This window comes from Scyliorhinus torazame, chromosome 5 (assembly GCF_047496885.1).
Source record: "Scyliorhinus torazame isolate Kashiwa2021f chromosome 5, sScyTor2.1, whole genome shotgun sequence".
Lineage (NCBI taxonomy): Eukaryota > Metazoa > Chordata > Chondrichthyes > Carcharhiniformes > Scyliorhinidae > Scyliorhinus > Scyliorhinus torazame.
The window spans coordinates 104,823,258-104,848,479 of NC_092711.1; the positions used below are offsets into that span (position 1 = coordinate 104,823,258).

The following is a 25,222-nucleotide window of genomic DNA, read 5'->3' on the forward strand; positions in this document are numbered from 1 at the left end:
CGGGGAGAATATGCAAACTCCACACGGACAGTGACCCAGAACCGGGATCGAACCTGGGACCTCGTCGCCGTGAGGCCGCAGTGCTAACCCACTGTGCCACCGTGACCCCAAGATTTGACCCCAAGTTGAGTTTCTGACCCCATATCCACACCATCACTAATACCAGATATTTGAATCTCCACAACGTCACCTGTGTCCATCCCCACACCAGCTCATTTGCTGCTTTTATTTTGTGTAATAACCTTTGATGTGGCACCTTGGGAAATACCTTCTGGAAATCCAGATAAAGTACATCTACAGGTTCCCCTTTATTGACATCCCTTGTTACTTCCTCAGAGAACCTTGATAAATTAGTCAGTCACGATTGACTTCCTGAACTCCATTTTCAAACACTGTCAAAGAAAATTCAAATCTCCTCTACCCCTCTGGCTCCTTTGCCAATTACCTTAGAGGGACTCACTTTCTGTTAAAGAGCTTGTCAATCTCTCTCACCCACTTTCCCAAAAGTGAATAAATTTATTCAGGAAAAGTCCAACAAATTCAAATATTTTCCTGTTATAAGTTTATTGATGAAACAGAAACATGGTTAAAAAAAAAAACAGAAAATTACTTGAGGATCAAAGACAACCAGAGTAACAGGATGTTCACAATGTTCTGGGTCCCAAATGGTTCCCCTTCGGCTTCTCTGTACCCTGTTCTCGTGACTCCCTGCTTTGGACACGGGGCACTGGACCCTGGGGGTCGCATCACCGTCAGCCCCGGTCACCCTCCCCTGAACCCTGATTGGTTGGAGGTGCAGTTCTCAGTCAGTCTTCCAGCACCTTCCTGTCTCTATTATGAAAAATGAAATGAAAATCGTTTATTGTCACATAATAGCAGTAGCTTCAAATGAAGTTACTGTGAAAAGCCCCTAGTCGCCACATTCCGATGCCTGTTCGGGGAGGCTGGTACGGGAATTGAACCGTGCTGCTGGCCTGCCCTGGTTTGCTTTAAAAGCCAGCTCTTTAGCCCGGTGCTAAATCAGCCCCTATTAGCGACGCCCATGGCAGTTTCCCACCTGGGGAACAAGCCCCGTTATTCTCAGCTAAATTCTGCCCTCAGCTCCATCACCTGGCTGTCATTGACACGAGCAATAGAGACTGAAAGGTGCCCGAGGCTCAAATAGGAATACAAAACCTGTGGATTCGGATCTTCGTAAAGGTCAGCAACTTCTTGGAAAAAATCAAATTCCCAGTCAACAAATTAAAGGATCACATGACGTGACTTTTAATACAACAAACAAACAAACTAGAAGCTACTTAAACTCAGAAACCTACACATTAAACTTTAAATTAGAACTTTGCCCTTTTACATAACCTACAATCACACTCCAAGATTATAGTTACTCTGTCCTGGAAGTTGAAACTTAATTGTCTCAGGACCTGTCCAAAGTGATCATTCATTCCCGAGGATTTACTTCCGTTCTTCGACCAAGACACTGAGGGAAAAAAGGGAGAATAGAATGTGAACTGGCAAAATACATAAAAATGGACTGTAAAAGCTTCTGTGGCTACATAAAAAGGAAACATTTTGCTCAGACAAAAGGTTTGTCCGTTCCAGATAGAGTCAGGAGAATTTAGAATGAGGAATAGAGATTTCTACAGCCACCTCGTTCAACTCTCTGGGATGTGGATCATCAGCTTTTGGGGATTTATTCACTTTCAACCCCATTAATTTCTCCAGTGCTACTTTTTCACCAATACTAATCTCTGCCAGTCCCTTGGTTCTCTGGTGTTTTGGGGACAATTTCTGCATCTTCCTCTGTGAAGACAGACACACATTGTTTAGTTTATCTGCCATTTCCTTGCTCCCCATTATAAACTCTCCTGTCTCTGCCTGGAATGGACCCACATTGGTCTTTGCTAATCTTTTCCTTTTCACATTCCTGGAGAAGCTTTTCCAGTCAGTTTTTATGTTTCTCGCCAGTTTGCTCTCATCAGTTTCTTGATCCTCCTTTGCTGAATTCTAATGGATCTCATGGAATCTTTAACTTTTCTTGTTAGCCACGGTTACATCACTTTTCCTGTTGGATTTTTGTTCCTTAAAGGAATCTATATTTGTTGTATATATGTGAAATAAAAGTCGCAAAAATCCCAGAGGACCATAAGCTGCTCTCCCCTTTGACAGAGAGAGAGCTGACTGGAGATGATTTAACCTGAGGGTCAGCACACCTCATAGAACATAGAACATTTCAGCGCAGTACAGGCTCTTCGGCCCTCGATGTTGCGCCGACCTGTGAAACCACTCTAAAGCCCATCTACACTATTCCCTTATCGCCCATATGTCTATCCAATGACCATTTGAATGCCCTTAGTGTTGGCGAGTCCACAACTGTTGCAGGCAGGGCATTCCACACCCTTACTACTCTCTGAGTAAAGAATCTACCTCTGACATCTGACTTATATCTATCTCCCCTCAATTTAAAGCTATGTCCCCTCGTGCGAGACATCACCATCCGAGGAAAAAGGCTCTCGCTGTCCACCCTATCCAATTCAATCCAATATATCTTTCCTGAGGTTTGGTGCCCAGCCTTTCCTCATAAGATCTTCCCTCCATACCAGGCAACATTCTGGTAAATCTCCTCTGCACCCTTTCCAATGCTTCCACATCCTTCCTATAATGCGGCGACCAGAATTGCACGCTATACTCCAAATGTGGCTGCACCAGAGTTTTGTACAGCTGCAACATGACCTCATGGCTCCGAAACATCCTTCCGCACTGTCCTCAACCAGGCGAGGGGCCTGGTTGAGAAGGCGGGGCCTTCATGAATAAACTCAGCCAGAACGGGAGTTGAATCTTCACTATTGGCTTTGCTCTGCATCACAAACCAGCCGTCCAGCCAACTGAGCTAACCGACCCTCTGATAAATATGTAATAATTCCTTAAATATTAGGTATTCCTTGTACCAATCAGTTTCCCAGTCCACCTCAGACAACTTGCCCCTCGTACCCGGATAGTTTTCTTCTGTGAGGAACGTACAGATAACTTAAACAAAAGAACCATGTAACCACCAGGGCCCATCTCCATGGTAACGTGGCATGCTTTGCGGGGTTCCAAACAGAAATGGCAACTAAATATCTTCAAACTTCCAAACACCCTTTCACTCTGTGATCCTTGTGCAATTTGAAGCCAGGTATTAGCAACAAGGCTCAAAGATCATCAGCCCACTGGAGGCAAAGTGGTGAGACCGGTCAGTCCAGCAGAAAGAAACCCTCCGACCATCCCCACTGACCACCTGTCAGAATGAACAAAATGCAGTCCTGGGTGTAGAGCGGAAACAATAACAACAGAATCCAACCCCTGTAATCGATTGTGAAATTGTTGGCGTCACAGCAGGTCCGATGAAACATGCAATCCCGTCTCACATTGAGAGGTGGACGGCGTCTCCCCAGTGTGGCCTCGCTGGTGTGTCCGCAGGTGAGATAACTGAGTGAATCCCTTCCCACACTGAGAGCAGGTGAATGGCCTCTCCCCAGTGTGAACTCGCTGGTGTCTCCGCAGGGTGGATACTTCAGCAAATCCTTTCCCACACAGAGAGCAGGTGAACGGCCTCTCTCCAGTGTGAACTCGCTGGTGTGACTGCAGGTTGGATACTCGAGTAAATCCTTTCCCACACAGAGAGCAGGTGAATGGCCTCTCCCCAGTGTGAACTCGCTGGTGTCTCTGCAGGTGAGATAATTGAGTAAATCCTTTCCAACACTGAGAGCAGGTGAATGGCCTCTCCTCAGTGTGAACTCGCTGGTGTCTCTGCAGATTGGATAACTGAGTAAATCCCTTCCCACACTGGGAGCAGGTGAATGATCTCTCCCCGGTGTGAACTCGCTGGTGTGTCTGCAGCGTAGATAACCGAGTAAATCCTTTCCCACACCGAGAGCAGGTGAGTGGCTTCTCCCCAGTGTGAACTCGCTGGTGTGCCTGCAGGCTGGAGAACTGAGTAAATCCCTTCCCACACTTTGAGCAGGTGAATGGCCTCTCCCCGGTGTGACTGCGTCGATGAATCTCCAGCTGAGATGGGATTCTGAATCCCTTCCCACAGGCCCCACATTTCCACGGTTTCTCCATGTTTTGGGTCTCCCACGTCTCTCCAGGCTGGGCCTTGTCCACAACAAGGGTACGGTCTCTCCCCGCTCTGAATGCCGTTATGTTTTTGAGGCTGAGTAACTGGTTAAAGCTCTTTCCACAGTTAGTTCACTGGAACACTCTCACTCGGGCGTGTCTTGTGTGGGTCTCGGTGCTTTTCCAGTCAGACTGATGGTTGAAATGTTTAGCTGACAGTTTGGGTAAAGATTTCTCCTTCTAGATTGAAAGCCCGATAACATTCAGGTTCCAAGGAAGGAAGTGACTGTCAGATCGCGACGTGACGTTTGAGATTTTTGTCTGTAATTCCTCCTCGTCTAATATCCTGTAAAAACAATTTACAAAATTCATCACTGTCAGTACAGGTTAGAAATTCAGAACAGATAATTCTAGTTCCGATGGAACATGTTTTCCTCTCTTATTCCCCGAAAGCTGTAAATCTCCATCCCACACACTCTCCCTCCATTCTCACTCTGCTGTATCTAATATTCACCGTCCTAATTCTCCTGAAGGTGCTGATTCATGTTGATTTACAGATCCAAGCTCACTGCTTCCTGTCCAGATCACAACAAATATGAGCTGCAGTCGGCCATTCGGCCCATCGAACCTGAACCATTCAATGGGATGTTTGGCCGATCTATCTCAGCATCATTTTCCCACACTATCCCCATATCCCCCAACATCTTCAATGTCTGGAAACCTATCAATCTGGGGGGGGGGGGGGGGGGGGGGGGGGGGGGGGGGGGGGGGGGATGTGATACAGGTGCGGGAGTAGCTGGTTTTCCACAGGTTCTGGTGCCACTCACCTATAATCTGTCGATTATCCGGAGAGCCCGCCACTCGTCTCCCTATTCCTTGAATTCATATTTGTCATCATGTCCCTGGAAGACGTCAGAGTTTGGTCTGGTAGGATTATGCCGGAAAAAGTGAATAAATCAGTGATAAAACAGCGCAGGTGGATTCAGCGGGGTGGAGCCACCTTTTCAGCATGGTGGCCTGATCCTCAGGAGGTGTCTCGACTCTGGGGCTCTGGCAGGCGGCGAAAATGATAACTGCTGACATTGTCCGTGTTACTGACCAGAGGCGGAGTGTGCTGACTCAATATCTGTGAGCTCATGAGGCCCAGTTGCAAAACGCTGTGAAGAGGCTCGATGATCCGGAGGAGAGAATCCTGAACGTTCAGCAAGATGCCTCTTCGACAGAGGCAAGAATTCAACCCTTTGAAAACCAGCCGAGTGGCTGGCGGAGGTCCTGGAGGACCGAGGGTCGGAGAACGAACATTCGAGTCGTCAGCCTGTCAGAAGGTGTGGAGGGTAAGGCTCCCGTTAGGTTCTTCGGGGACCGGCTGCCACGTTTTCTCAGCTGGATGTGAAGCCTGAGTGTTCCAAATTAGAAAGAGTGCATCATATCCTGTCTCTCAGGCTGAGGGATAGTTTTCATCCCAGGCCTGTTGTCATTCACTTCCACAACTTGAAAGATCGGCAGAAGGTCCCGGAGACGGTTACGGTGAGGTGGCGTCCGGCTCCAGGAGGGAGTGAGGATTCGGGACTTTTCGGCAGCAACACAAACGAAGCGTCGCGACGTCGATGAAGGTCAAAGGCAGCTCAAGGCTGTGGGGAGTGAATTCCGTCAGGCTTTATCCTGCTCCCGAAAAATGGTATCCAACAACTCTGTCAAGTCTTTCAATAATCCAATTATTGCCTTGACCTTCATTAAATCCATGAAGGGCAAGGATCTGGAGGGATGGTTTGCAGTTCGGACTAACTCAGGTTCTAATCCGGACTCTTTCCCTGTCATGGTGTTGTCGGAATTTCCGAATCACAGGAATACCCATAGGGACAGGAGTAGGCCATTCAGCCCCTCAAGTCTGTCCTGCTATTTAGTGAGATCAGGCTGATCTGTGACCTAACTCCATATCTCTGAATATCTTTGCTCAACAAAACTCTACCTCAGATTTAAACTTATGTTGGATGATCAGCCATGATCGTGATGAATGGTGGAGCAGGCTCGAAGGGCCAAAAGGCCTCCTCCTATCTTCTATGTATCTATGTTAACAACTGATCCAGCTTCACCTGCTGTTTGTGGGAGAGAGTTCCAAACCTCTCCCATCCGTGTATGAAGTTCTTCCTAACATCTCTCCTGAACGGTCCAGCCCTGATTTTTAGACAATGATCCCCAGCTTTAGAATCTCCAACCAGTGGAAATAGTTTATCTTCATCGACCCTGTCTTTCCCTGTTAATATCTTAAGAGATATTTAACCTTCTAAATTCTTGCGAAAACAGGCCTAATTTGTGTCATCTCTCCTGGTAATTTAACCCCTGTAATCCAGATATAGTGGGGTATTGTTTGATTGAACCTGTGTTGCATTCCCTCCAAGCGTAAAATATCCTTCCAACGGTGTTGTGCCCAGAACTGTTTACAGCCCCCAAGCGGGGTCTTCCCAGGGTTTTGTCCAACTGCAGCATAACTTGTCCAATCTCCAATCCTCCAGATATAAATGCCAGCATTTCATTAGCCTTTTTTATTAATTTCTGCACTTGTTTGTGGCATTTTAAGGATCTGAAGAGGTAGAATTCCGAACAGACTTTGAAAATACAAAATGGATGCCGCCTGATATAAAATGGACTCTGTTTAAAGACATTAAATGTGCTGACTTACGCAAAAGACATTTGCACAACAAACTGACCTTTGAGTTATAAGTTATTATCATACTTCTCCGTTGTTCAACTGCTATCATACAAAGAGTTCCAACCACAAACCGCGATGAAGGCAGATGTTCAGTAAAAAGGCAACTGCCCATACCTGATGTTGCAACGCAGTGTCTGTCATAGTAACTGCTAAGTAAATTAGCAGAAGTTGGCCTCGATTTCTTGCTGTTTCCTATTGCAAAATGACTAACGCATCTGCCTAACGAACTGACTCATGATCAACTGTCAACTTTGTTTACTCATGTGTATAAAGGCTAAGTCCCAAACACAATCGAGGAGAAGTCGGCGACTCCCTGTCTGAGGGTATAGGGCTTCTCCCAGAGCTCTGTCATTTAATAAAGCATTTCTCTCACTGAATAGTCTACAGTCTAGTTTCTGCGGGTTATTTTTCCCACAACAGATCTATGCACCTGAACCCCCCAGTCTCTTCGACATCCACTGGACCGAACCTCTTTCCATTTAGAAAGTGCTCTGTTCCATTCGCTTTTGGTCCAAAATGTATAACCTCACACTTGCTTACATTGAATTCCATTTGCCACAAATTTGCCCATTCACCGAGTCTGTCAATATCTTCTTGCAATTCTATGCCATCATCTAGGCTGTCTGCGATGCCACCGAACTTGAATGTTTTGATGTGCCAGGTGTTCATCCAGGTACTGTTTTAAAAATGTGAGGCAACCCGCTTCTACCACCCTCCCAGGCAGTGCATTCCAAATCATCACCACCCTCTGGGTAAAAAGGCTTTTAACTCCGAACCCCCCGAAACCTTCTGCCCTTCACCATGAGCTCATCTCCCCTTCTGACTGACCTTCAACAGAGGGGAACAGCTGCTCCCTATCCACCCTGTCCAAGCCCCTAATAATTTTGTACAGCCCTAATAATCTTGCACACCTCCATCAGATTTCCCTCCCCCCACCCCCAATCTTCTCAGCTCCAATGGAAACAACCCAAGCCTAAAGGATAATCCAGAAAATTACAAGCCAGTGAGCCTTACGTCAGTGGTAGGGAAATTATTGGAGAGAATTCTTCGAGACAGGATTTGCTCCCATTTGGAAGCAAGTGGATGTATTAGCGAGAGGCAGAATGGTTTGTGAAGGGGAGGTCGTGTGTCACTAACTTGATCGGGTTTTTCGAGGAAGTGACGAAGAAGATTGATGAAGATCGGGCAGTGGATGTTGTCTACATGGACTTCAGTGAGGCCTTTGACAAGGTCCATCATGGCAGACTGGGAGAGAAGGTGAAGTTGTACAGGATCAGAGATGGCAAGATGGATACAGGACTGGCTCGGTCATAGAAGACAGAGGGTAGCAGTGGAAGGGTGCTTTTCTGAATGGATGGTTGTAATTTGTGGTGTTTTGCAGGGATCAGTGCTGGGACCTTTGCTGTTTGTAGCATATATAAATTATTTGGAGCAAAATGGAACCGGTCTGATTAGTAAGTTTGCAGATCACACAATTGTTGATGGAATTGCAGATAGCGATGAGGACTGTCAGAGGATACAGCAGGATATAGATCGGTTGGAGACTTGGGTGGAGAGATGGCAGATTGAGTTTAAACCAGACAATGTGAGGTAATGCATTTTGGAAGGTCTAATACAGGTGGAAATATACAACAAATGGCAGAACCCTTTTGAGTATTGACAGGCAGAGAGATCTGGGTGTACAGGTCCACAGGTCATTGAAAGTGACAACGCAGGTGGAGAAGGTAGTCAAGAAGCCATACGGCATGCTTGCCTTCATCGGCCAGGGCATTGAGTCTAAAAATTGGCAAGTCATGTAGCAGCTGCATAGAACCTTAGTTAGGCCACACTTGGAATATAGTGTTCAATTCTGGTCGCCACACATACTTCCAGAAGGTTGTGGAGGCTTTGGAGAGGGTACAGAAGAGGTTTACCAGGATGTTGCCTATTATGGAGGGCATTAACTATGAGGAGGGGTTGGATAAACTCGGTTTGTTCTCACTGGAACGACAGAGGTTGAGGGGCAACCTGATAGATATCTACAAAATTATGAGGGGCATAGAGTGGATAGTCAGAAGCTTTTTCCCAGGGGTGGAAGAGTCAATTGCTAGGAAGCAGAGGTTTAAGTTGCGAGGGGCAAAGTTTAGAGGAGATGTGCAAGGGAAACTTTTTGACACAGAGGGTAGTGGGTGCCTGGAACTCACTGCCGGAGGTGGTGGTGGAAGCAAGTGACGTTTAAGGGGCATCTTGATAAATACATGAATAGGATGGGAATAACGTAATATGGACCACGGGAGAGTAGAAGGTTTTAAGTTAGATGGGCAGCATGGCCAGCACAGGCGTGGGAAGTTAGAAGGGCCTGTTCCTGTGCTGTACATTTATTTGTTCTTTGTTTGTTCTATCCAACATCTCTTCATAACTCAAATGTTCCATCCCAGGCAACATCCTGGTGAATCTCCTCTGCACCACCAGTTCAATCATATCCTTCCTCTAATGTGGTGACCAGAACTGCTCACAGTAATGTCCCATATGTCATTTTCACCACCCCATTAACCTGCCCTTCCACGTTCACAGATCTTTGGACAAACAAATCAAGGTCCCTTTGTTCCTCAGAACATCCCAGTGTCACGCTGTTCATTGAATACTTTGTTGTCACATTACCCCTTCCAAAATGTGTCACCTCACACTTTTTAGGGTTAAGTTTAATTTGCCACTGATCCGCCCATTTGACCAACCCGTCAATATCTTCCTGTAACCCAAGACACTCGACCTCACTGTTAACCACCCGGCCAATCTGTGTGTCATCCACAAAGCACTGATCCTACCCCCCCCCCACATAGTCGTCCATGTTGTTTGTATCAATGCTGAATAATAGGGGACCCAGCACAGATCCCTGTGGTATGCCACTGGTCACTGGCTTCCAGTCACTAAAGCAGTCGTCACCCTCTGTCTCCTACATCTAAGTCAATTTTGAATCCACCTGATCAATTTCATGTCTCTCATGTGGGATCTTGTCAAAGGCTTTGCTGAAATCCATGTAAACTACATCAACTGCACTACCCCCATCTGCACACCTGGTCACATGCCCAAAAAATTCAATCAAATTTGTTAGGCATGACCTCCCTCTGACAAAGTCATGCTGACTATCCTGATCAAACCTCTCCAAGTGGAGATAGAGTCCATCAGAATTTTCTCCAATAGTTTCCCTAGCAGTGACGTGAGACTCACTGGTCTGCAGTTCCCTGGCTTATCTCTACAACCTTCTTAAACAGTGGGACCACATTAGCTGTTCTCGAGTCCCCGGCAATTCCCCTCGTGGCCAGAGAGGAATTAAAACTTTGGGTCAGAGCCGCTGCATTCTCTCCCTCGCCTTCCACAGCATCCTGGGAAACAATTCATCCAGACCTAGTAATCTAATAATCTTATGGGCGGCATGGTAGCACAGTGGTTAGCACTGCTGCTTCACAGCAGCAAGGACCTGGGTTCGATTCCCAGCTTAGGCCACTGTCTGTGCGGAGTCTGCACGTTCTCCCCGTGTCTATGTGGGTTTCCTCCGGGTGAGACGGTTTCCTCCCACAAGTCCCGAAAGACGAGCTTGTTCGTGAATTGGACATTCTGAATTCTCCCGGAGTACCTGAACAGGTGCCGGAGTGTGGCGACTACGGGATTTTCACAATAACTGGCAGTGTTTATGTAAGCGTACTTATGACAATAATAAAGATTATTATGAATGGGATGAAGGGTCTCTTTCCGTGCTGTAAAACTCTATGACTCTAAAGATAGAGCTGGTAGAGGGAGGGAGGGAATGACTTTACAGAGAAACTGCCAAAGCCCCAACATTCACCAGCTCGGAGGACACACCTTAGCTCCCTTTCCAATCTGAAAGCAGCCTGAGCTGGATTTACATTCCCCTTAATTGATCATTGCTGGGTGATAATCCTGTACTTCCTCACCTCACACCACTGTGACAGCACCTTCACTACACAGACTGCAGCAACTGACCAAACATCACCTTCCCAGTTATTCCTGAAGGCACCGCCTTCCCAACCTGGCCCCTTGCCTGAGGTGCGGTGATCCTCAGGTCACATCACCGCCGGTCAGCTCTCTCCCGGGACCAGGCCCTGGTTCACAGCCGCCATCTTGGGGAAGCAGAGCGCATGCGCTAGCGTCTTGGTGATGCTACAGCTAGTGGGCGGAGCCTGAAGGTTTCTGATCCCAGCCGGGTCCTAGTGCCGGTCAAACAACAGCATGCAACTGGTTTTTAAAAAGTTTCACCCACGCCTGGGCTGAAGCTGATGTTTGTGGCATGGAGGTGTCTCTGGATCACGTAGACATTCAGTGTGAGGCTGCAGCCTCTGTATAGCAACCTGAAGAGGGTGAGACAGCATTTGATTACAATTCGTGGTCCTTTCCAGTCCATTATCAGGATGTTTGTGTGATATTTTCTTACCCTCTGGGTGATCTTTCTTTATTTAAAATACATTTCAGCAGCAGGCTTACTGGTGATTTTTAAAAGAAAGGTTATTTATTATCACACTATTTCCCTGGATGTTTGAACATCTCAGTCTCTTGTCTCTTTCACACTCACTGGCACATACACAGAAATTAGGTACAGATCAAGTTGAAGCTGGAATGATGAAAATGGAATGTAGACTGCAATCTTTATATCGCTGCAGGCCTGTTGTCTTCTTGTTGAGCTGATCATTTAGTTGGAGTGAAGGGTTTTTAGAAACAAATAATTCTCATGAGGCTCTGAAGCTTCTTGTAGATGAATAGCCAGGAGGTTGGTTCTCAGGTGGACTTGGAAGCTGGAATAAGTACAGTACTGTGGCTGCACTGGAAAACATTCAGCTCTGCTGTTTCCGCTGGTTCCTGGTGCTTCAGATACTTCTCACACACACATTTGTTCAGAGTTTATTGTACTGCATCCCTGACAATTAACTGCAGGGTTAAAACTCGAAGACCCAGAACACCCCGATACAATAGCAGTTTACGATGCTCACTCACGCTTATCTCTGCTCCAATTCGAGCTCATTCTCCTGTGTTCAATAAGGCACTTGGAGACCAACACTCCAGAGATTTCATATTCCTCAAATGCTGGTTCATCCTGACACAACGAGACATTTAAACTTCACATGTGGCTGCAACGTTTCCTTATTCAGATCCGTGTTTAACTAAATATTGGTCACAGAATCGAATATTACCCACAGTTTAATGTCCAATTCTTTTCAACAGTTTCATCATATTTCCCATACCTGAGAGAGGATCAGAAACGTACAACTAATCGTCTGCATAAAGGGGCACTCTATGTTCCTCCCCCTCTCAATCCTTTCCATTTCACTGACGATCTAAGCGCAATGGCCAACCGTTCAATCGCTCGCGCAAACAATAGTGGAGACAGCAGGCATCCCTGTCTCGTACCCGTGTAGTCAAAAATATCCCGAGCTCACAGCATTGGTCTGGACATTAGCCATAGGAATTATATCGCAGTTTCACCCAGGAAATAAAAGTGCGACCAAACCCAAATCGCCCAGACCTCGAAGAAGTAGCTGCCCTCCACACGGTCAAAGGCCTTCTCCACATCCATGGAGATGGTTACCTCTGGCACCTGCTCCATAGGGGGCGACATGACCACATTCAAAAGCCTCCTGATGTTGGACGATAACTGTGGCCCCTGACAAACCCTGTCTGGTCCTCAGAGATCACTTCTGGTGTGCACTCCTCCAAACATTTTGCCAGAATCTTAGCTGGTGTTTTCACATCAGTATTTTACACTGAAATAAGTCGATAAGACCCACACTCAAGGGGATCTTTGTCCTTTTCCAGGGATGAGAGAAATCAGGCCCAACTTCTTTGTGGCCAGCAGCACCCCCCTCAGCAGAGTCATTGAACATTCCCAGTAAGTACAGCACCAACAAGGCCGCGAACGGTTTGTACAATTCCACCGGAAAACCATCTGGCCCCAGGGCTTTCCCCGATTGCTAGGAACGAATACAGACAATAACTTCCTCCAACCCCATTGCTCATCACTCTCTCTATCACTGGGAAGTCCAATCCATCTAAACATTGCCCCGTCTCCGAGCCATCCTCCAGTGGTTCAAACTTGTATAGCCCTCAATGAATAACCTCAAAAGCTCCATTAATCTTATCCGGGGCAGTAACCAGCTCTCCCCCCTCATCTTTAACCTGAGCTGTTCCCTGTGTGGCTGCCTGCCGTCTCAATTGGTGAGCCAATAATCAACTGGCTTTATCCCCGTACTCATAAAATGCTCCTCGCAAACTGTAAAGCTGGCTCACCGCATTCCCCGTCGATTCAAACTCAAACATCATTTGTACATCTTTCTCTCTGCCAAAAACTCTGCCTTAGGGGCCGTGGATTACTGCCGATCCACCTCCAACATTAAATCTACCAACCTCTGCCTTTCAGCCCTGCCAGCCTTATCCATGAGGGAGATTTTATTTTAATATTTTGAAGCGAGTTGTTCTGATCTGCCTGAAAGCAGATTCAATGGTATCTTTCCAAACATAAATACTTGAAAGGGAATAATTTGCAGGGCTGTGGGGAAGAGCAGAGCAGTTAGATGAATTAGTCTTTTCAAAGAGAAAGCAGGAGGAATGATGGGCCAGACTCCTCCTTCAGCGTGTGCATCTGAGCCTCCTGCCTTTATGCAGGTTAAAAGGGACAGATTTCATTGCAGCCTCTTCCCTGTATATGTATTGTAAGAGAAGTGTTTCTCGTTTGCTCCGAGTGACTGATGTAACTTTCCCTTTCTAACTTTGTATTGTCTATTGTGTCAACCATGGCTCAGTGGGTAGCCCTCTCACCCTGAATCAGAAGGTTGTGGGATTAAATCCCAGTCCAGGGGCCCCCGAGGACAAAAATGACATCCAATATTCCTTGTGCCAGCACTGAGGGAATGCTGCACTGTCAGAGGTTCCTTCTTGCAAATAAGATGTTCAACTGAAACCCTGTCTGCCCCTCTCAGGTCCTGTAAAAGTTCCCGTGTCCACTATTGTGAAGAGGAGTTGGGGGGGGGGGGGGGGGGGGGGGGTGATCCCCGGTGTCCTGGCAAATATTTATCCCTCAATCAACATCACTAAAATCAGATCATCTGCTCATTATCACATTGCTATTTGTGGGATCTTGCTGTGTATAAATTTGCTGCTGTTTTTTCTACATCACACCAGTTACTACCCTTCAAAAGTACTCGATTGGCTGTAAAGCACTTTGGGATGTCCTGTGATTGTGAAAGGCGCTACAGAAATGCAAGTTTTAAAATCGAAGATTGATGTTATCTGATCTTATCTATAACTTAATTGATCTCAGCCACCCCCAACATACCATTTAATAAATTCACTTTGTTTCACTGTTTCAGTCACGTTTTTAATCAATTAAAGCAAAAGCAGAATTCTCTGGAGAGTAAATTTCAAATGTTCATTAAAAGAAAAAGGTTTACTGAACGACTTGAAGACATTGACGTTTACAACTTCATGCAGGTGATCAGTCTGTGGAAGCGTAACCCTTCCTGGCTCCTTCTTTGACAGTAATTTCCTTGGAACTCGGCCTCGAGAGTCTTCAGTACTTGGCCAGCAAGGAAGTCCTTTGGAACGTCGACCTTTATCCCCAAAGTGGCCAAACAGGGGCTGGTTTAGCACACTGGGCTAAATCGCTGGCTTTTAAAGCAGACCAAGCATGCGACAATAAATCAAATCAATCAAACATTTAACTTTTCTTGTTTGCCACGTTTGAATCACTTTTCCTGTTGGAATTTTGTTCCTTAATAAAACCTAGATTTGGTGTATTTTTGTGAAATAAAAATCACAAAAAACCAGAGGACCACAGGCTGTTTTTCTCCTTTGAGAGAGAAAGTGAGAGAGAGCGAGCGAGCTGACTGGCGGTGATTTAACCTGAGGGTCACCACACCTCAGGCGAGGAGTAATGTTGATAAGGCCGGGCTTTCATGGCTAACCTCAACCGGTGTGGGAGTCGAACCGCGCTGTTGGCCTCGCGCTGTATCACGAACCAGCCGTCCAGCCAACTGAGCTAACCGACCCCCTGGTAAATATGTAATAATTCCTAAAATATTAGCTGTTCCCTGTCTCCCACCAGTTTCCCAGTCCACCTCAGACAACTTGTCCCTCAAACCCGGATAGTTTTCTTGTGTCAGTAACACCCAGAAAAGTGAGTAACACCCGGAGATTTTGTTTTTTAAATGTAGAATACCCAATTCTTTTTTTCCAATTAAGAAGCAATTTACGGTGGCCAATTCACCTACCCCGGGTTTCGGGGCGAGACCCACTCAGACACTGGGAGAATGTACAAACTCCACACGGACAGTGACCTGGATCGCTGGGTATATCCAGATCAATTAAACAAAACAAATGTAACCACCAGGACCCATTTCCATGGCAATGTGGCACGTTTTGGGTGGGGGTGGGGTTGTTCCAAGGTGAAGTGGGAAATAAATATCTTCAAACTTCCAAACACCCTTTCACTCTGTGATCCCTGTGCCATTTGAAGCCAGGGATTAGCAACAAGGCTCAAAGAGCATCAGCCCACTGGAGGCAAAGTGGTGAGACCGGCCAGTCCAGCAGAAAGAAACCCTCCGACCATCCTCACTGACCACCTGTCAGAATGAACAAAACACAGTCCTGGATGTAGAGCAGAAACAATAACAGCAGAATCCAACCTCTGGAATCGATTGTGAAATTGCTGGTGTCACAGCAGATGCGATGAAACATGCAATCCCGTCTCACAGTGAGAGGTGGACGGCGTCTCCCCAGTGTGAACACGCTGGTGTCTCTGCAGGTTGGGTAACTGAGTAAATCCTTTCCCACACTGAGGGCAGGTGAATGGCCTCTCCCCAGTGTGAACTCGCTGGTGTCGCTGCAGGTTGGATAAATGAGGAAATCCTTTCCCACACTGAGAACAGATGAATGGCCTCTCCCCAGTGTGAACTCGCTGGTGTCTCCGCAGGGTGGATAACTGAGTGAATCCCTTCCCACACTGGGAGCAGGTGAATGGCTTCTCGCTAGTGTGAATTCGCTGATGTGACTGCAGGGTGGATGAATCAATGAATCCTTTCCCACACTGAGAGCAGGTGAATGGCCTCTCCCCAGTGTGAACTCGCTGGTGTCTCTTCAGGTTGGATAAATTACTGAATCCCACCCCACACTGAGAGCAGGTGAATGGCCTCTCCCCAGTGTGAACACGCTGGTGTGACCTCAGGTTGGATAAATTACTGAATCCCACCCCACACTGAGAGCAGGTGAATGGCCTCTCCCCAGTGTGAATTAGCTGGTGTCTCTGCAGGGTGGATAACCGAGTAAATCTGTTCTCACACTGAGTGCAGGTGAACGGCCTCTCCCCAGTGTGACTGCGTCGATGAATCTCCAGCTTCGATGGGACTCTGAATCCCTTCCCACAGTCCCCACATTTCCACGGTTTCTCCATGTTTTGGGTCTCCTCCTGTCTCTCCAGGTTCGACAATCAGTTCAGAATACGGGTAGGGTCTCTCCTCGCTGTGAATGGTGTGATGTTTTTTCAGGCTGTGTAACTAGTTAAAGCTCTTTCCACAGTCAGTTCACTGGAACACTCTCACTCGGGTGTGTGTTGTGTGGGTCTCGGTGCTTTTCCAATCACACTGATGTTTTAAATCTTTAGCGGACAGTTCGGGAAAACATTTCTCCTTCTAGATTCAAAGGCGGGAGATATTGAGGTTCCAGGGAAGGGAGTGACTGTCAGATCGAGACTTGACTATTGAGATTTCTGTCTGTAATTCCTTCTCATCTAATATCCTGTAAAAACAATTTACAAAACTCATCACTGTCAGTATAGGATAGAAACTTAGAACAGACAATTCTAGTTTCTATGTCACATTTTTTCCTCTCTTATTCCCCGAAAACTGTAAATCTCCATCCCACACAATCCCTCCATTCTCACTCTGCTGTATCTAATATTCACCCTCTCTATTCTCCTGAAGGTGCTGATTCAAGCTGATTGACAAATCCAAGCTCACAGCTTCCTGACCAGGAGATCGCAACAAATATGAGCTGCAGTTGGCCATTCGGCCCATCGAGCCTGCTGAACTATTCAATGGGATCATTGGCTGATCTACCTCAGCACCGTTTTCCCACACTATCCCCATATCCCTCGACATCTTCAATACCTACAGGAGGGACATAGAGAACCAAGTGGAGTGGCGTAGCAACAACAATCTCTCCCTCAATGTCAACAAAACTAAAGAGCTGATCATTGACTTCAGGAAGCAAAGTATCGTACACACCCCTGTCTGCATCAATGGTGCGAGGTGGAAATGGTTGACAGCTTCAAATTCCTAGGTGTGCACATCACCAAAAATCTGTCCTGGACCACCCACGCCGACTCTACGACCAGGAAAGCACAACAGTGTCTCTACTTTCTCAGGAAACTAAGGAAATTCAGCATGTCCACATTAACTCTTCCCAACTTTTACAGATGCACCATAGAAAGCATCCTATCTGGCTGCATCACAGCCTGGTATGGCAACTGCTTGGTCCAAGATTTTAAGAACCTACAGAGAATCGTGAACACAGCCCAGACCATCACACGAACCTGCCTCCCATCCACTGACTCTGTTTACACCTGCCTCTGCCTTGGGAATGTGGGCAGCATAATCAAAGACCACTCCCATCTGGGTAATTCTCTCTTCCAACTTCTCCCATCAGAGAAAAGTCTGAGAACACGCACTAACAGGTTCAAGAACGGTTTCTTCCCCGTTGTTACCAGACTCCTGAATGATCCTCTTATGGACTGAACTGATCTCTTCACACATCTTCTCTACTGAGTAGTAATGCACTCTGTATGCTCACCCCTTGCCTGTGCATTTATGTAGGCCCTATGTTTTTTTTCACGTATGGAACAATCTTTATGGACTGTACACAGAACAATATTTTTCACTGTACCCCGGTACATGTGACAATAAATAAAATTAATCAATCAATAATCTCTCATCGTAACCTAACCCCTGTAGTCCAGGTATCGTGGCGTATCGTTTTAGTAAACGTATACTGCACTCCCTCCAAGGCCACAATATCCTCCCGAAGGTGTGGTGCCCAGAATGGCTCACAGTTCTCCAAGTGGGGTCTTACCAGGGTTTTGTTTAACTGCAGCATAACCTCTGTGACTTTATACTCCAATCCTCTAGATATAAATGCTAGCGTTCCTTTTTGATTATTTTCTGCACTTATCCATGGCATTTTAAGGATCTGTGCACCTTCGACATCCACTGTACTCAATCTCTTTCCATTTAGAAAGTCCTCTGTTCTATTCTTTTTTGGCTCAAAACGGATAACCTCACACTTGATTACATTGAACTCCATCTGTCACAAATTTGCCCATTCACCTGGTCTGTCAATATCTCCTTGCAATTTTATGCCATCGTCTGGACTGTCTACAATGCCACCTAACATTGTATCAACAGCAACAGTGAAGAGGCCTTTCGCCCATCAAGTCTGCACGAGTCAGAATCCAGGAGGGAGATAGAGAACCTAGTGGAGTGGTGCAGCGACAACAATCTATCCCTCAATGCCAGCAAAACTAAAGAGCTGGTCATTGACTTCAGGAAGCAAAGTACTGTACACACCCCTGTCAGTATCAACGGGGCCGAGGTGGAGATGGTTAGCAGTTTCAAATTCCTTGGGGTACACATCTCCTAAAATCATCCTGGTCCACCCACATCGACGCTACCACCAGGAAAGCACAGCAGTGCCTATATTTCCTCAAGAAACTAAGGAAATTCGGCATGTCCACATTAACTCATACCAACTTTTACAGATCCTATCTGGCTGCATCACAGTTTGGTATGGCAACTTTTCGGCCCAAGACCATAAGAAACTTCAGAGAGTCGTGAACACAGCCCAGTCCATCACACAAAGCTGCCTCCCATCCATTGACTCCATCTACACCTCCCGCTGCCTGGGGAAAGTGGGCAGCATAATCAAAGACCCCTGCCACCCGGCTTACTCAATCTTCCAACTTCTTCCATTGGGCAGGAGATACAAAGGTCTGAGAACACGCACGAACAGACTCAAAAACAGCTTCTTACCCGCTGTTACCAGACTCCTAAATGACCCTCTTATGGACTGACCTGATTAACTACACCCCTGTATGCTTCACCCGATGCCGGTGTTTATCTAGTTACATTGTGTACCTTGTGTTGCCCTATTATGTATTTTCTTTTATTTCCTTTTCTTTTCATGTACTTAATGATCTGTTGAGCTGCTCGCAGAAAAATACTTTTCACTGTACCTCGATACACGTGACAATAAACAAAATCCAAATCCAACACTGACACACGAAAAACACCTGACCTACCTACCTAACCCCATTTGCCAGCAGTTGATCCATAGGCTTGAATGTTATGACGTGCCAGTCTTCATCCAGGTACTTTTTAAAGGATGTGAGGCAATCCACCTCTACCACCCTCCCAGGCAGCGCATTCCAGATTGTCCCCACCCTCTGGGTGAAAAGGTTTTTCCTCAAAACCCCCTGCCCCTCACCATGAACTTGTGTCCACTTGTGACTGACCCTTCAACTGAGGGGAACAGCTGCTCCCTACCCACCCTGTCCATGGCCCTCATAATCTTGTACACCTCAATCAGGTCGCCTCTCAGTCTTCTCTGCTCCAATGAAAATAACCCACGCCTATCCAACCTCGCTTCATAACTTAAATGTTCCATCCCAGGCAACATCCTCGTGAATCGCCTCTTCACACCCTCCAGTGCAATCACATCCTTCCTGTAATGTGGCGACCAGAACTGCACACAGTACACTAGCTAATAATAATAATGATAATCTTTATTAGTGTAGCAAGTAGGCTTACATTAACCCTGCAATGAAGTTCCTGTGAAAATCTCCTCGTCACCACAGTCCGGCGCCTGTTCGGGGACACAGAGGGAGAATTCAGAATGTCCAATTCACCTAACAAGAAGCCGTTCCCCATTTAGAAAATAGTCGCCTCGATTCTTCCTTCCAAAGTGCATAACCTCACACTTTTCCATATTCTAATACATCTGCCACATCTTTGCTCACTCTCCTAACCTGTCCAAGTCCTTCTGCAGCCTCCCCGCTTCCTCAACACTACCTGTCCCTCTACACATCTTTCTATCATCTGAAAGCTTAGCAACAGTGCCCTCTGTTCCTTCTTCCAGACCGTTAATGTATTGAATAGTTGTGGCCCCAACACTGACCCCTGTGGAACACCAATAGTCCCCGGCTGCCATCCTGAAATAGACCCCTTTATCTCCGCCTGTCAACTAATCCTCTAACCATTCCAGTACCTTGCCCCGAACACCATGGGCTCTTATCTTATTTAGCAGCCTGTTGTACGGCACCTCGTCAAAGGCCTCCTGGAAACCCAAATGGATCATATCCACTGGCTCTCCTTTGCCTAACTTCCTTTTTACCTCCTCAAAGAATTCTAACAGATTTGTCAAGCATGACCTCCCCTTGATGAAGCCGTGCTGACTCAGTCCTATTTCACGATGCACTTCCAAGAACTCCGTAATAATGGACTCTAAAATCTTATCAACAACCAAAGTCAGACTAACCGGCTGATAATTTCCCATCTTCTATCTCTTTCCTTTCTTAAACTGGGGTGTGACATTAGTCACTTCCCTGTCCCCTGGGAGCCCCTTGACTCCAGTGAATCCTGAAGGATCACCACCAATGGCTCCACAACCTCCGCAGTTATCTCCTTCGGTACCCTGGAGTGTAGTCCATCCGGTCTGGGTGATTTATCCATCTTCAGACCTTTCAGCGTCCGCATCACCTTCTCCTTAGTGATGGCCACTACACTCACCTCTGCCCCCGACTTTCTTTCCCCCACTCCCAGTTTTCTCTGTTGGATCGCCCTCCTTGCCCCTGGATTTGGAGCATCTTGTGAAGGCACTGCTGGGAGTACTGCTCCAGTGCTTTTGAGGTGCCTGCTCTAGGCTTTCCAAGTTTCTGAAGCCGTTTGAGGGTAGAAAGAGTGAGGGATAGCCAACAGTTCATGGAAAGCAATGGCATGCACGGTTTCATCAGCGCTGCCAATACAATTGATGACCTAAGCAGTCAATGGCCCCACCCCACTGAGAGCAAAGTGTGGAGGGGAACTCATCAAGGACAGAGTGTCAGTCAGTGCTCACTGGAGGGAACATTCTGAAGAACCCCTCGACCGAGACTCTGTATTTGGCTTTAACGTCCTCAAGTCCATTCCACAGTATCCTGTCCGGCCCAGTCCCCGTGGTACCCCGATCTGGAGCGGAGTGAAAAAGCCATTCAACAGCTGAAAAACACCACGGCCTCTGGAGCAGAATGGATTCCTGCTGAAATTCTGAAGCATGGCGGGGTTACACTCCTGGCATAGCTACACAATCTCATATTCTTCACCTGGGAAGAAGGATGCATGCCGGGGATCTCAGTGACACTGTGACTATATTCAAGAGAGACAAGTCTGATTGTGGTAACTGAACAGGCGACTCCCTGCTGTCTGCCACAGAGAAGATCATTGCCAGGATCCTCCTCAATGATCTCCTCTTCGTGGCCAAAGAGCTCCTTCCAGAGTCACAGTTAGGTTATCTCCCTTCACGAGGCACCAAAGACATGATCGACACTATTTGACAAACACAAGAAAAATATACGAAACAGCAGCAATCGCAGTTCTTTGTCTTTTCTGACCTCACAAAAATGCTTTACGCCGTCAAAGTGATGTTTTTTTCAGTATGTTCTTCAAATTTGGCTGTCCTCAGAAATTGGCCACCATCCTCCGCCTGCACAATGAGGACACACAATCCATGATCCTCATCAATGGAAATACCCCAGACACTATCTCAGTGAAGACTGGGATCAGACAAGGATGTGTCACTGCACCAACCCTCTTCCCCTTCACTGTAACCCAGTTGTTAGCACTGTTGCTTCACATCACCAGGGACTTGGGTTTGATTCCCACTTAGGTCACTGTGCAGAGTCTGCACGTTCTCCCCATGTCTGCGTGGGTCTCCCACAAGTCCCGAAAGACGTGAGGTGATTTGTAAGTTGAACTGGACATTCTGAATTTTACTCCAATTTACCCAAACAGGTGCCGGAGTGTGGCAACTAGGGGATTTTCACAGTAACTTCATTGCAGTTTTAATATAAGCCTACTTGTGACAATAATAAAGATTGTTATTATGGTGTTCATAAACTCCAACCTTGTTATAAGAAATTAAATTCTGAATAAAAATCAAGAGAAATCAATTTGTGTTCATCATAGTTAATCACTGCAGTGTTAATGTAAGCCTACAAATGACGCAAATAAAAATTATGATCTCACCTCCGGCAAATTACCCGCAGGTCTGGAGATAATCGACAGGACAGGAAACCGACACCACCTTCAAAACAAAACCAGAATCAGTTGAACCTCAGACATTAAGCTCCAGTTTGCAGATGCCTGATCTGTTTTTCAATCCATCCATCTCCCTTGATTCTATAACCATTAATACTCTTGTCTCACAAACTTCAATCAATCTCAGTTTTTATAGTTTCTATTGACAGAATCTGAACAGAATTCCAGATTTCACTATATTTTGTGAAGTGATTTCTGACATTGCTCCTGAACAGCCCAGTCTCAGTTAAACAAATAAATATCACTGATTTGGACATTTAAATGGTGACAATTGCTTTACTCTTAACTGGTTATGTAACAGTATTTCAAAAACATAATAATTTGAGTAAAACTCTGCGGAAGCTGGAAATGTGAAGTGAAAACAGAAAGTTGTGGAAATCCTCAGCAGGTTTGGCAGCTTCTGTGAAGAGAGAGAGAGAGAGTTAACATTTCCAAACCAATCTGATTGTTCTTCAGAACTGAGTGTTTGCAGCATTGTGATTTCATTTGGCAAACATAATAAATGTGAACTTTGTGGTTCTTACAGATATCTGGCTGTAAATCTGATTTCAGACCTTCCTCTGAACACTTTTCAACCTCAGCTCCAGCTCATTGTCCTTCACTGAAGACCCGGATAGAGAATCACCGCCACAAGATGGCGGCGGCCGCCGGGTGCCCCGGGTGTTGTCACCGGGCAGGAAGTCCCGCCCACTCCCTCTTCCCTAACCAAGATGGCCGCCCCAGCGCTCTGCTCCAAGAACAAAAGACCCGCTTTCCACTCCCAAGATGGCGGCGATCGCCGGTTTCCCCGGGGCCTGCCAGTGAGGAGGAAGCCCCGCCCACTCCCTCTTCCCATACAAAGATGGCCGTCCAAGCGATCCGCTCCAAGAACAAAAGACCTGACTCTCTTACCCAAGATGGCGGCCGGTAAATTCAGTGAAAATCCACACCCGGATTGCTCTCCTCCTATTGGTCAGCAGCCACCGTCAATCACCCCCCAGCTATTGTGAGCTGGAGCACGCGCAGTGCGGACATGAAGCTGGACTCAGGCGGGTGAGTGGAGGCCCCAAACCCCCAATAAGACCCATTGGTTTTATTGTCAGTCTGCAGACAGGAGCTGGAGAACTGAACCCAGGCGGGGGAGAGGGAGGGAGAAAACTGGGAGTGGAGGAAAGAAATGGTGCAGATGGTGAGATGGGTTTGGATTTCAGCCCAGGGAGGAGGGAGAGTGTGTGGGACGGGGATTTACAGCTTTGGGGGAACAAGAGAGGAAAAAATGTTCCAGAGAAACTAGAATTGCCTGTTCAGAATTTCTATCCTGGACTGACAGAGATGACTTTTGTAAACTCCTTTTACAGGATATTCGAAGTGGAAGATTGGCCGACAGAAAACTCAACCAATCATCAAAATCTGACAGTCACTCAATTCTTTAGAACCTGACTATCACAGTCTTTGAATGTGGAAGGAGTAATGTTTGTCTGTTCAGTTTGTGGGAAAAGATTTCAAATATCAGTGTGACTGAAAAAGCACCGAGACCCACACAGACAGTGAATGTTCCAGTGAACTGATGTGGGAAGAGCTTTAACCAACTACGTAGGCAGAAAAACCATCGCATCATTCACAGTGGGGAGAAACATACACTTGTGTGTCTGGATGAGAGTTCAACTTGTCATTCAACCTGGAGAGACACAAGGACACCAGCACCATGGAGAAACCGTGGAAATGTGGGGACTGTTGGAAGGGATTCAGTTACCCTTCTGAACTGGAAATGCATCGACGCAGTCACACTGGGGAGAGGCCATTCACCTGCTCCACCTGTGGGAAGGGATTCACTCAGTCATCCAGCCTGCTGACACACCAGTATGTTCACACTGATCAGACACCTTTCAAATGTTGTGACTGTGAGAAGAAATTTAAAAGCAAAAAGTATCTGTTGAGACACCAACACATTCACAGTGAAGAGAAGCCATTCACCTGCTCCTTGTGTGGAAAGGGATTCACTGCTACATCTAACCTGCAGAAACACCAGCGAGTTCACACTGATAAAAGACCTTTTAAATGTCCAGACTGTGGGAAGTGCTTTAAAACGTCCGGGGAAGTGACCTGTCATCAACGTGTTCACACTGACGAGAGACCATTCAGATGCTCTCACTGCGGGACTGGCTTCAGGCGATCATCTGAACTTGCTGTACATCAGAGAATTCACACTGGGGAGAGACCATTTACCTGCTCTGTGTGTGGGAAGGGATTCATTCAGTCTTATCACCTACTGAAACACCAACAAATTCACTCTGATATAAAACCTTTTAAATGTTTTGACTGTGAGCAGAGCTTTCGAAGCAGCAATGGCCTAGTGATGCACCAGCGAATTCACACTGGGGAGAGGCCATTCACCTGCTCTGTGTGTGGGAAGGGATTCACTCAGTCATACAACCTGCTGAAACACCAACAAATTCACTCTGATATATAAGACCATAAGACATAGGAGTGGAAGTAAGGCCATTCAGCCCATCGAGTCCACTCCACCATTCAATCATGGCTGATTTCAACTCCATTTACTCGCTCTCTCTCCATAGCCCTTAATTCCTCGAGAAACCTTTTAAATGTTTTGCCTGTGAACAGAGCTTTAGAAGCAGCAATGAGCTGATGATTCACCAGCGAGTTCACGCTGGAGAGAGATCGTTCACCTGCCCCGAGTGCGGGAATAGATTCACTGACTTACAACTTATGCTGAGACACCAGCGACTTCATGAGTCTGTCCAGGGATTGGATTCGGCTGTTTTTGCTGCTGTCAATCAGATCCAGGACTGAATGTGTGGGTTAACCCTGAGGTGTGTAAGAAACATGCCCCAGTCACTCTCTTCCATGGTTCAGAGCTCCGAGATACAGACAGAAGGCTCCTTTACAACTGTGTTTAGAGTCAACAAGATTAATTCCCGTACCAGCCTCCCCGAACAGGTGCCGGAATGTGGCGACTAGGGGCTTTTCACAGTAACTTCATTGAAGCCTACTTGTGACAATAAGTGATTTTTATTTCATTTCGTGATGAATG

General features: G+C 46.6%; 1 long non-coding RNA gene across 3 annotated transcripts; it reads right to left on the reverse strand.

The window, feature by feature from the left end:
• Positions 1 to 545: 545 nt before the first annotated feature.
• Positions 546 to 22,831, reverse strand: LOC140419328 (uncharacterized). 3 transcript variants are annotated; one of them, XR_011945709.1, is made up of 4 exons: positions 22,716 to 22,831; positions 22,120 to 22,177; positions 1,648 to 1,800; positions 546 to 1,477 (listed from the first exon to the last, which is right to left on the reverse strand). It is a non-coding gene; the product is annotated as an uncharacterized lncRNA (long non-coding RNA). The 3 variants fall into 3 exon arrangements; XR_011945707.1 differs by lacking the exon at positions 1,648 to 1,800 and adding an exon at positions 21,486 to 21,577; XR_011945708.1 differs by lacking the exon at positions 1,648 to 1,800.
• Between the last annotated feature and the right edge of the window lie 2,391 nt (positions 22,832 to 25,222).